We start from the raw sequence: 11,379 nt of genomic DNA, 5'->3' as shown, positions 1-11,379 counted from the left end.
TGTCCCAGGGAACGGCTGTGCCACACTCACTTTGGTGTGTGTCAAGTTACCTGGGGTCCAGTAGGGGAAGCTGGGGCCTGCACTGGGTTGACCCCAGCAATCTTACCTGGAGTCCTTACTGGGCTGCAGTAGTGATTCTGCTGTGCAAAGGCTAGTCAGCAGCCGGAGCATGGATTTGGGCAGCCTGACTTCTCTTTTGAGTGGTGTGTGCTGCCTGTGTGTGTTGTGCTCCACTTTTTTTTCACAGGCTTTTTGACACCCAGAGGTAAAAAAAAAAACTGTGGGGAAAAAGTGGAGCAGCATACGCATGGGCAGGGTGCCCTTGGAACACGGAAAATGTCTAAATGTGCAGTACGTAGTACTGCAGACGTGTTTGCGGCATCACATACTGCATGGCCATGGTCATCTGGATGTGGCCAAAATCTCCAAGTGAGTCACTGGAAGTATCTTTAATATATAGCAGGTTGCTGCTGTCACTTCTCTTATATTTAGGAAATTAGATTGCACTACTTAGGCTTCGTATTGTAAATTATTCAAAATAATAGGCTTTCATTTGGAAACTACTAAAGTGATGGAAACAATAATATTCTTCAAAATATGCTTTCTCATCATAGCCTTAGTAGCTTAGAATAAATCATTTCACTAGCCATCTTTTTGCATGTTTTTTAGAGATTGCCAGAAAATGGGTGTACTATCCCATGCAAAATGTCAGGATTTCAAACATTGTTTCATCCAAAAATGTGAAAAGCTGACATATCAGAGTTTTTCCAATAAAATTCCAAAACTATTAATTCTATGGCAACTAAAACTTCCAATACCATGATGATCTCAGGAAGAGGCCCACTAAGCCAGGAAAAGGCACAGGGTGACACTGGCACTCTCAGCCAGGATGCAGAGGCAGCTCAGGGAAGCAAATATTTAGCTTCAACACCTCATAAGAAGGATAATGACTCTCAAGACAGAAGAGAGTTTCTTAGAAACCAGAACTCCAAGGAAGAATTGTTATTTTTACCTTTTTACTTGGTGGAAAGGGTGCAGGTTTTTATTTTTATATTGCGGACTCACGTGAATCAGGGAACAACTAAAATGAATACAGATACTAAAAAAGCCCATGACTGAATTGATTAAATTTTCTCAGGTTAGTCTAAACTGTATAGATTGATCCAATAATCAAGTGAACAGACATTCACTTTTGATTCCAAAAATGCAGCCATATTCCTGAAGTGGTCAGAAGCCAGGGTTGGTGCTGGAACAGGCAGCTTGGACCAAGGCTAATCCACCCACCTTCAAGATGGGGTTTTCAGGGGAGGTGAAAAGCATCCTGGGATGCTGAGGTTCTGTGAGTTAACTTGAATCTTGGAGGGGAGGGGATCTGGGACAGAAGTTCAATACACTAATTTAACTATGATACTACATCCCTCCAGTTTTATCTTAAACCAGTTTTGGCCATTTTGAAAGTGGCTTATGTGCACTGAATGTCTGTTATGTTACAGATTTGAACAGGTTTCCAGTCAATTATACCAGTTTATGTGTAATTTCTGTCCCTAGCCCTGATGTTCAGGGAAGTACTGGATTAGTATTCAGGGTGATGACAAGGGTGGAGTAATTAACAGCCAGGGGAATAAAATGCAGACAAAATGAATGGTAAGTTGGTGAAGAAAACTAATGAACTAATGAAATGTTTTGACAAGGGATGAGGGAAGAATTTTTACCCCAAAATCTTGCATGCATCACTGATCAGACTGACCTGAAATTCAAGCAACACATGACTACTTCACAGACATTTCTCTCTCTATAATGATGCCTTGGAAGTGACAAGAGACAGGTACTGAAATTAGTCAGTCCCTGTGGCTGAGTACTTTTCTGTGGGGGGATACAGCTATACAGTAAATTCTTCCACATATTCAGATTGGATTATCTGTATCTGGATTTACTTTGTGCATTTCAATTTCTTATATATGTTGCTTTTCACTTCCTTAAAGACATTCCTTAACAGATGAAGATTTTCATGCTTGGGCTAAACTGCATTTGTTTAGCAGTTTTGAGCAAAATAGGTTCTGTTATTCCTATAGTTACATGAAGGTGGGAAGAAGCATTCCTTACCAAATATTCTCACTGGAAAGTTTATGCTCATAACTCAGAAATAGCTAACAGTTAGAAACTGTGATCTTAGTTTACTTAGTAAACTATGTTGGGACTGAAAAAGACAACTCTGAAGAATGGTAATTCAGCATGCTAAAAGTTATGAGTGTTTATGCTTGCTATTTTCAGACATCAACAGAAACTGTTCAACCTTTTAAAGATGCTTTGCTATCATTCTGGGTTATGGCACTTTGCTCAGTACTTGTATATTTAAAGGGCTAAATAAAAAATAGGACTTGGGCATCTCTATGATAAGCACAATAAAACTTAATTGTGCACTGAAATGGGATCCAAAGCCCATATCTAGGCACTTCAGCAACCAGTGCATAACATGAGGAGAGCTAGGTGCCTTGGAGGATGATGCAAAAAAACGTATGCACTGAGCAGGGAGTGCCTAGAGCTAGCCAATAGAAAAGTCTAGGGACAGTAGTGTTATAGCTTAGGGAACTGTCTCAAATGTCTAAGTGATTTTGGGATCTGGCCCTAAGCATCTAGCATGGGTGAGTATTCCTGGAGTTATGGGTGACATTGAGACTTAAACCCAATAAGGCTAGGGACAGACATTACACATAAACTGGTTTAAGTGATCAGAAACTCATTTAAACCTGTAACAGAACAGATGTTCAGTGCATATATACCAGTTTAAAATGGCTGAAACTGGTTTGAGATAAACCTGGTTAACTACAATATCAAACTTAAGTGATTTGGGTCAAACCGGTTTATGCAATGTCTGTCCCAGACCCCTTACTGGTTTACATTAAATCAGACTCCCCCAGCATCCTGGAATGCTCTCTGGGCTGGCCTCTGCCCTCTGCAACCTGACTAGAGCTCCAGCAGAGACTGCAGGCTGCTCCCCCCTCCCCTCACTTCCTGCTAAGAAGAAATTTCCCCCTCCCCTCTGCATTGCTGACAGGTGTCTGTGTATTAGCTAGCAGACCACATGCTGGCTACAGTCCATGCTGTGGCAGATGGAACAAAGGCAGAATCAACAGAGCGCTCCCTCTGTTGTTTTCTTAATGGCATCATAAACACTGAGTTAGGGGTGATAAACACGGTTATCAGTTCCCTGCTTGGCTGGTCAGAAGGGGCAGGGAGAACCACTCCCTAATCAGAGAGTCTTGCTGGGACTGGCCAGACCTTCCTCAGCTCATCACTGTGGAAGGGAAAGGATGGCTGCTCTAGCCCCCCCAGCTAGAGCCATTGCAGGCATGTGCCTGCATGTCTGGGATGTCTTTACAGTTACAAACTGATTTAGCTTAGCCAGGTTAGACTAACCTACAAAGATTGAATCAATTCAGGCTCAGGTTTTTTGACATCTGTCTATAGCCTAAATATGACATCATCAATATCATAGTTTCGTAGTTAGTAGGGTCAGAAGGGACCTGAGCAGATCATCAAGTCCAACCCCCTGCCATGGCAGGAAAGAGTACTGGGGTCAAACAATCCCAGCAAGGTGATTGTCAAGCCTTCTCTTAAAGATCCCCCCAGGGTAGGAGCCAGCACCACTTTTCTTGGAAGTTGGTTCCAGATCCTAGCTGCCCTGACCGTGAAGTAGTGCCTCCTGATATCTAATCTGAATCTAGCCTATGTCAGCTTGTGAACATTATTTCTAATCATTCCTGGAAGTGCTCAGGGGAACAAGGACTCCCCCAGTGCCTGCTGGTCCCCTCTGACTAGTTTGTAACAGGCCACTAAATCCCCCCCCCAGCCTTCTCTTGCGGAGGCTGAACAGGTTCAGGTCCCATAGCCTGTCCCTGTAGGGCCTGCCCTGCTGCCCCCTGATCATGCAAGTGGCCCTCCTCTGGACGCTCTCCATGTTGTCCACATCCCTCCTAAAATGGGATGTGCAGTGCCCAGAACTGGACACAGTACTCCAGCTGCAGCCTTACCAGTGCCGCATAGAGGGGGAGTATCACCTCCCTGGACCTGCTTGAGATGCATCTGTAGATGCATGACAAGGTGCGGTAGGCCTTCCTGACTGCATCCCCACACTGCCTGCCCATATTCATCTTGGCATTTATGATGACTCCAAGATCCTTTTCTGCCTCTGCACTGACGAGAAGGGAGTTCCCCAGCCTGTAGGTATGCTGCTGGTTCTTCCTCTCCAGGTTCATCACCTTGCACCTGTCAGTGTTGAATCCCATCCTATTCTCATCCGCCCACCCCTGTAACCTGTCTAGGTCCAATTGTAGCCTATTCCTTCATTCTAATGTGCCCACTTCCCCCCACATCTTAGTGTCATCAGCAAATTTGAACAGGGTGCTTTTTACCCCCTCGTCCAAGTCACTGATGAAGAGGTTGAACAGTGCGGGCCCGAGGACCGAGCCCTGCAGAACCCCACTGCCCACATCCCTCCAGGTCGAAAATGACCCATCCACTACCGCTTTCTGGGTGCGATCCTCCAGATAGTTGGTGACCTATTTGACTGTGTAGGTGTCGACACCACAGTGCCCCAGTTTCTTAATGGGAACGGGGTGAAAGACAGTGTTGAAGGCCTTCCTAAAGTCCAGAAAGACTATGTCCACTGCTACCCCTGCATCTAAGGATTTGGTGACCTGGGGTTGTAGAAGGCCACCAGATTGGTCTGACAGGACCTGCCTCTAATGTACCCATGTTGGTTGCAGCTAAGCATGATTTCCCCTGCTATGTCCCCTTGTGGACATGTGCCAGAATAATTCTCTCAAAAACCTTACCCAGGATCGAGGTAAGACTAACTGACCTATAGTTTCCTGGGTCCTCCTTCCTCCCTTTTCTGAACATTGGCCCTCTTCCAGTCCTCTGGCACCACACCAGAGCACCACGAATGCTTGTAAAGCCGTGCCAGGGATCCCACAATGACCTCAGCTAATTCCCTCAGCATTCTGGGATGGAGAATCATTTGGACCAACTCATTTAAACACATCCAGTCCCTCCAGAAGTTCCCTGACTAGATCCTCCCTGACCCTTGGCCTAGGTATGCCTCCCCTGGGCCCTGAGTGGGGGGCTGATCTGGTCCCTGCTCAGGAAAATGGAGGCAAAGAAGTCATTAAATATGTTAGCTTTGTCGTCTGGTGTGACAACCAAATTTCCTAGCATGTCTTGCAGGGGTCCCACATTACCCGGTAACTTCTTTTTGCCCCCTATGTATTTAAAAAAGGACTTCTTGTTGTCCTTGATCCGGGAAGCTAGTCCCAGTTCCATCTCCGCCTTGGCCTTCCTGACTGCCCCCCTGCATCCCCGAGCAACTGCAGTATAGACCTCCCTGGTGATGGCCCCTCCCTTCCATTGGGTGTACTCCTCCCTTTTAGCTAGAAGACATTCCAGGATGCTTTTGGTGAGCCATGGGGGCTTTTGTGCCCTCCTACTCCCTTTGATCCATATTGGGATTACCTCCCTTTGGGCTTGGAGGATTGTCTCCTTAAGGAGCAACCACTCTTCTTGGACACCTGGCTCCCCTCCCCTCTGGAACCTCAGTGGTTCCCCGACTATTCTCCTTAGCTTATTGAAGTCTGCCCTCCTGAAATCTAGGGCTGCTGCCTTGCTGCAGGCCTTTGCCACCTTGTGCTTTATGGTGAATTCCAGCAAGTGATGATTACTGTTACCCAGGTGGTCGAGCACCCTCACCTCCCCCACCAGGTTGTCACCGGTGTCCAGCACCAGGTCCAACAAGGTGTCTCCCCTGGTGGGGCTGTGTACCTCCTGGGTTAGATGGAGGTCCTGCATTTTGGATAGGAATCTATGTGAGCAGTCAGACCTGGCTGACTGCTCTTCCCAGCAGATGTCTGGAAAGTTCAGGTCCCCCATGATGACCACGCCCTTTGACCTAACTACCTCCATGAGCTGACTTAAGAATTCCTGGTCTAGCTCTTCCGCTTGGTTGGGAGGTCTGTAGTAGACCCCTACTGTTAAGTCTCTTTCTTCTCAACTGCCTTGTATTCTAACACAGAGCACTTCCATGTGCCCCTTCTCTGACTCTGTGCTACCTGGTGAGGATGTGTATTCCTCCTTAATGTAGAGCACCACACCCCAACCTTTCCTCCCTGTCCTGTCTCTCCTGTATAGCCTATAGCCCTTGATATTCACCGCCCAGTCATACGTTTGGTCCCATCACATTTCAGTGAGCCCCACTATGTCTGGATTGGTGTCAGCTAGGAGGAGGGTAAGTTCCTCCTGCTTGTTTCCCATACTACGAGCATTTGTGTAGAGGCTTTGAAGCCTGTTGTGGATGTGTGCACTGGCCCCCTAATCTCAGTACTGCCCAGGCCCCTGTTGCTTACCTGTGTATATGTTCCACTCGTCAGTCTAGGTTGCACTGTACTTGTGAGTGCTGCTTGGTTTAGCGGTCCAAGGCTTCCTCCTCCCTCGTCTTCCCCTTTCCCCGATGAGCCTAGTTTAAAGCCCACTGGAGGAGATCTGCCAACCTAGAAGAGAATACACGCTTACCTTTAGGGGAAAGGTGTGTTCCATCCCACCTGAGCATGTCTCTCGTTGTGAAGTGCAGCTTGTTGTCAAGGAAGCCAAAGCCCGCCTCAAGACACCATTCCCAAAGCCTCCAGTTGGTCTCTGTGATACATGTCTCATGCCGTCTTCCACATCGGTCACTGGTAGAACAGAAGAGAGTGCATCTATCTCCTTCAGCACACCCCCCAGAGTGTGGTAGTCCACCATCAGGTGATCAGGGCTTCTCTTGGCCGCATCATTAGTACCCACATGGATTAGGACCATGGGGTAGTAATTGGTGGACTGGATCACAGCTTGGATCATCCCCATCACGTCATGAATCCAGGTAGGCATCATCATTATCACCATCATCATAATCAGTGCATCCCCTTTTCTCATTAGAAATTTTTATTACCAGAGAAGGAAATCATTGTGTTCCAATGCCTCTAAGACCCTGATCTTATTTTCAGTGAAGTAAAGCAGCAAAAGTCTCATTGACTTCACTGGTACATCCTCATATTGTGCAATCTAACATTTTAGAATTAATTCATCTCTCCATTATCCTTGCTATTTCTACCCTGGTTGTCTCCAAGTCTTTCAAACATTGATTCATTAACTCCAGGAATTACACTCTAAGTTTTGTTTAACTTGGCTCTTTGCCTGGCTAACCTTTTTGTAATTTGCCACTCCTGGTAAATATTTTGACTCTGCATGACAGACCTTTTTGTTATCTTGGATTTTATTTGTGTATATTAAAATATACTTTATAATTAAGTGGTAAGATTTTAGTACTCAGTGTTGTTCTGAAAGAGAAGCAGGATTTGTGAAGGAATTTTGAATAAACACAAGTTTGACAGGATTTGCAGTGACAGGTCTTAAAAAACAAAAAAATCACACACCTTACCCATTCATCAACTAATCTGGACAAATACAGGATTTGTTGCTGGAATCATAATAAAGTTCTTAATATATTTATAATGTTAAAAACTAAATTATGCTTCAGATTCATGAGTGTTGTGTATAATGGATTCAGTCTAGGAAATGAATCTGTGGCATCCAGCACCAGAGATCCACATTTCTACCACTCAAGCTCAGTTAATAACTCCATTGAATTCAAGTAATTCATTTTTATCCCCTATAATCACCAGCATGGTAAAATATGTGTAACACAAGTTGCAAGTTGCACAATCCATCTTTAGTTCCATTTTACAGATGGCAAACTGAGGAAGAGATAGGTTTAATGATTTGTTCAAAGTTATGTAGCAAGTCAGTAGTAGACCAGAAATCTCAATTCCCATTCTTATGCTCCTACTTCTACATAACTCTCTCTCACAAGAAAAATTCTGAAATAGGGTTTTCACTTTTTTCAACTATAAACCTATCATTTTTTTCTGAAAAAAGCAGAGATGCAATCTGAAAAAAAGAAAGCTTTATATAATGAAGTTTTGTGGCCTAGTTTGGTGGCTGTATAAGACAGGGCTAGGAACAATGGTCTCAAGCTACAGCCGAGGATGTTTAGGTTGTAGATTAGGAGGAACTTTCTGATGATAAGGGTAGTCTAGAATCAGAACAAGAAACCTAAAGAAACTGTGAAATCTCCATCCTTGGAAATTTTCAAGAGCAGACTGGATAGACACTTGGATGGGATGGTTTAGTCAGGGATGATCCTGCCTTGAGCAGGGGGCTGGAGTAGATGACCTCATGGTATCCTACTGGCTCTACTTTCCTATGATCCTAATGAAACAATACAAAGTATTTTCCAACTTTGTAAGTATACTTATTCTTCAAACAATGAGAAGGCACAATGAAAACTTTGCAATTTTATAAGCAAGATGCAAAAAGACACTTATCAGTGTCTGGGCTTCTAGCTAGGCAGAATTGTTATTCTTTGATAACTGTTTTTCATACTGGTCTGTGTTATACATTTCTTAGTTTCACCAACTGGCATTTTGGAGAAGATACCCTTTCCAAAATTTTAAAAAACCAAACAACTAAACAGAAGCGCAAATATTTTTAAATTGGACAATTCATAGATTCATAGATTGCAAGGCTGGAAGGGACTGTGGAAGATCATCAGGTCCAGCACCCTTCACTAGGTAAGAAAGACTGTCACCAGCAAGGTGGCTGTCCAGTCTCCTTTTGAAGATTTCCAGGGTAGGTGATAGCACCACCTCTGGAGGGAGCTTATTCCACAGTCTGGACACACTAACTGTGAAAAAGTTTTTCCTAACGTAGAGCCTGAAAGAGTCTTCCAGGAGTTTGTGGCTATTACTCCTCATTTTCATCAAATGAAATGAACAGCTGTTCTCCAAGCCCTTGCTGTACTCTCCTGTTGTAGTAGTAAGCCATTACCAAGTCCCCTCTAAGCCTTCTCTTTTTCAGGCTGAAAAGTCCCAGGCCCCCCAGCCTCTCTTTGTATGGCTGCTCTAATCATATGGGTGACCCTTCTTTACACTTTCTCAAACTTTACCACCTTCTTGTTAGTGTGGTACCCAGATCTCGCCGCAGAACTCCAGATGCTGTCTAACCGATGTTGAGTAAGGCAGAAGAATCACTTTCTTAGTTTTTCTTGAGAAAAGTAGCTTTCACCAGGAGTGGGGTTTGAACCCACACAGACATACATCTATTAGATTTTAAGTCTAACACTTTAACCACCCAGCCACCTTGGTGTAAACACCTTACTATGCTGGTACAAAATTCAAAATGCAACTTGTCCATGCTTCCATACAGGTGGTTCAATTAATTGTGACACATCATCTCTGCAAATAAAGATTTGGGATAGAAATATAGAGCTTTAATTTGAACTTCTCTAGAAAGGAAACTAGGCCAACAGTCCATCATCAGCATTTCAGCTGTTTTTCTTTTGCATTCACTCTAGGAACTTTGTCATTAGGAACAGCTGGGATAACCAATATAAAGCCTCCATAGCTACTCTGTATTACAGCTCCATTTTTATTTTTTTGTGACTCCATTTTTAGCTCTAATTAGCAGAAGCCATATTTCCACAGAAACTGTCAGTAGTGTAAGCTTGTACTGTATGAAATCACTATTAAGATCTTATAATTCTTTTTGTAATTTTAATTCATCTGTCAGTTTCTTTGTTACGTAAAATACTTGCTATGCGTCAACTAAACATAGGAGAATTTCAGTGCACTTAAATGTCAACATATAAACATGATCTTCCTAAAACTTCCTTTGGTGCCATCAGGATCTTGGTTCATCCTTCTCTTTCTTCAAAAGGGAAGTTAGTGATAGCTGCAGAAGTGTTTTTTCAATATGCAGAAAAAGTTAGCTTCTCTATCTGGAACTTTTTCAATGATAGTTGACTAGTGTTATGAACCCAAAATATACCAAAGAGGTTAAAAGAATTGTATCTAAAGAGTTATTTCTTTTTTACTTTGTCATTAAGTCAGGTAATGAAATGAAAGACTTCCTTGTGATACTTTCCTCTGCATTCTGGTAATTCAGTTACTTAAACACAATATTCTGTAAAAGAGGCTTGTAGGTTATCCCTGATCTTAGATCAATCACTTTGCATGATATCTATATTGAGTCTTTTAACTCTTCCTTTAATTTGTCTTGTCTCAACCATTCCCTTCTGTCTCCTGCCTCCTCCTGCCCGCCTACCACTAGTTTGTTGTTGATCTATAATTTTGTACCTTGATTGGTGGAACTTATGTGGGGAGGGTACCTTAGTATTCTTTTTTACATTGCTAAAACCTGGTCAGAACAGCATTTATAACAAACAATTTAGTCTCAATTTTTTTATCTACAATCAAGATTGCTAGATTGTGAATTCCACCAACACATTTACACAGAGAGGAAAGGTTGGATTTGGGTGGGGGCATGGACCCCATTCACTTCAAAGCCTGTTTCTCTCCCAGTTCCTAGCTTTCATCTGCTGTATTCACACACCCATAATTATATCTTTTTCATGCACCTTATCCTCAAAGCTATACAGGGCCCAATAAACAGAACACAGATTTGCAGCTGCCAGTTACTGGTCTAGCTGGAATAGTGGCTGTGGTCAAATGAAGGAGTGTGTAGTAAACCCACATGCTGGCTGTAGGCTTAGGGATGGATTTCACTTCCCCAGTCCTCTGCACCCCACCCATATAGAGTTTGAATACTCATGCTTTTTGTAGGTGGAGTAGATTTCCCCACCCTAATAGGCCTGAAAGTACAATCCTTTCTTATCGAGTCAGCAGAGTTCCAGCACCACAGTCTTAGACTTTTTAAAGCTCCTGAGCATTTTTTTCATTATTAGCAAATATGATGTTGGAAAAGATTTATGTCAGACTGACGTGGATTTTGCTAGGCTAGAGCTGTGCAACCCCTGCATGTCATCATGTTCTGCTAGAGCAAAGCAAACAACTGAACTGAACTTCCCAGAAACATGTAGAAAAGCTAGTGGGACGGGATCAGAAACATGAGACACTGATCATGATGCACTATTTTTATAGCTTTTCTCAGGTGAACACACCTTCCATCTCTATCTTCCATTTTCTAATATATTAAATTACAGCCAGTAACTAGCTCCCTATACTACCCAGCCCTTTCCAAACGTATACTCCCCCCAGTGGCAGCCTGATGGCAAAGAAAAAAAAGAGAAAAGAAATTCAAGGCACACAGAGAAAGTCATGTACAACACTATCACTATAAGTTATTTGCAAGGAAAAAAAATACATGGATGACCTTCCTGACCTTTCATTGAAATAAGACAGCTGTTTCCAAGGACTTCACAGGTACAGATCCCCATTAATTCCCAAAATCCTCTGAAGACAGAGGCAGCCAAGTTGCATAAGACTTTAAAACTCA

General features: G+C 43.3%; 1 non-coding gene across 1 annotated transcript; it reads right to left on the bottom strand.

The window, feature by feature from the left end:
* Nucleotides 1-9,147: 9,147 nt before the first annotated feature.
* Nucleotides 9,148-9,230, bottom strand: TRNAL-UAA (transfer RNA leucine (anticodon UAA)). The gene has a single exon. It is a non-coding gene; the product is annotated as a tRNA-Leu (tRNA).
* Nucleotides 9,231-11,379: the final 2,149 nt, after the last annotated feature.

The sequence above is a fragment of the Crocodylus siamensis genome, chromosome 1 (assembly GCF_052110815.1).
Source record: "Crocodylus siamensis isolate JL-2025a chromosome 1, ASM5211081v1, whole genome shotgun sequence".
In the NCBI taxonomy this organism is placed as follows: Eukaryota; Metazoa; Chordata; order Crocodylia; family Crocodylidae; genus Crocodylus; species Crocodylus siamensis.
The sequence above is the reverse complement of the archived record's forward strand: the minus strand, read 5'-3'. Positions and strand labels throughout refer to the sequence as shown.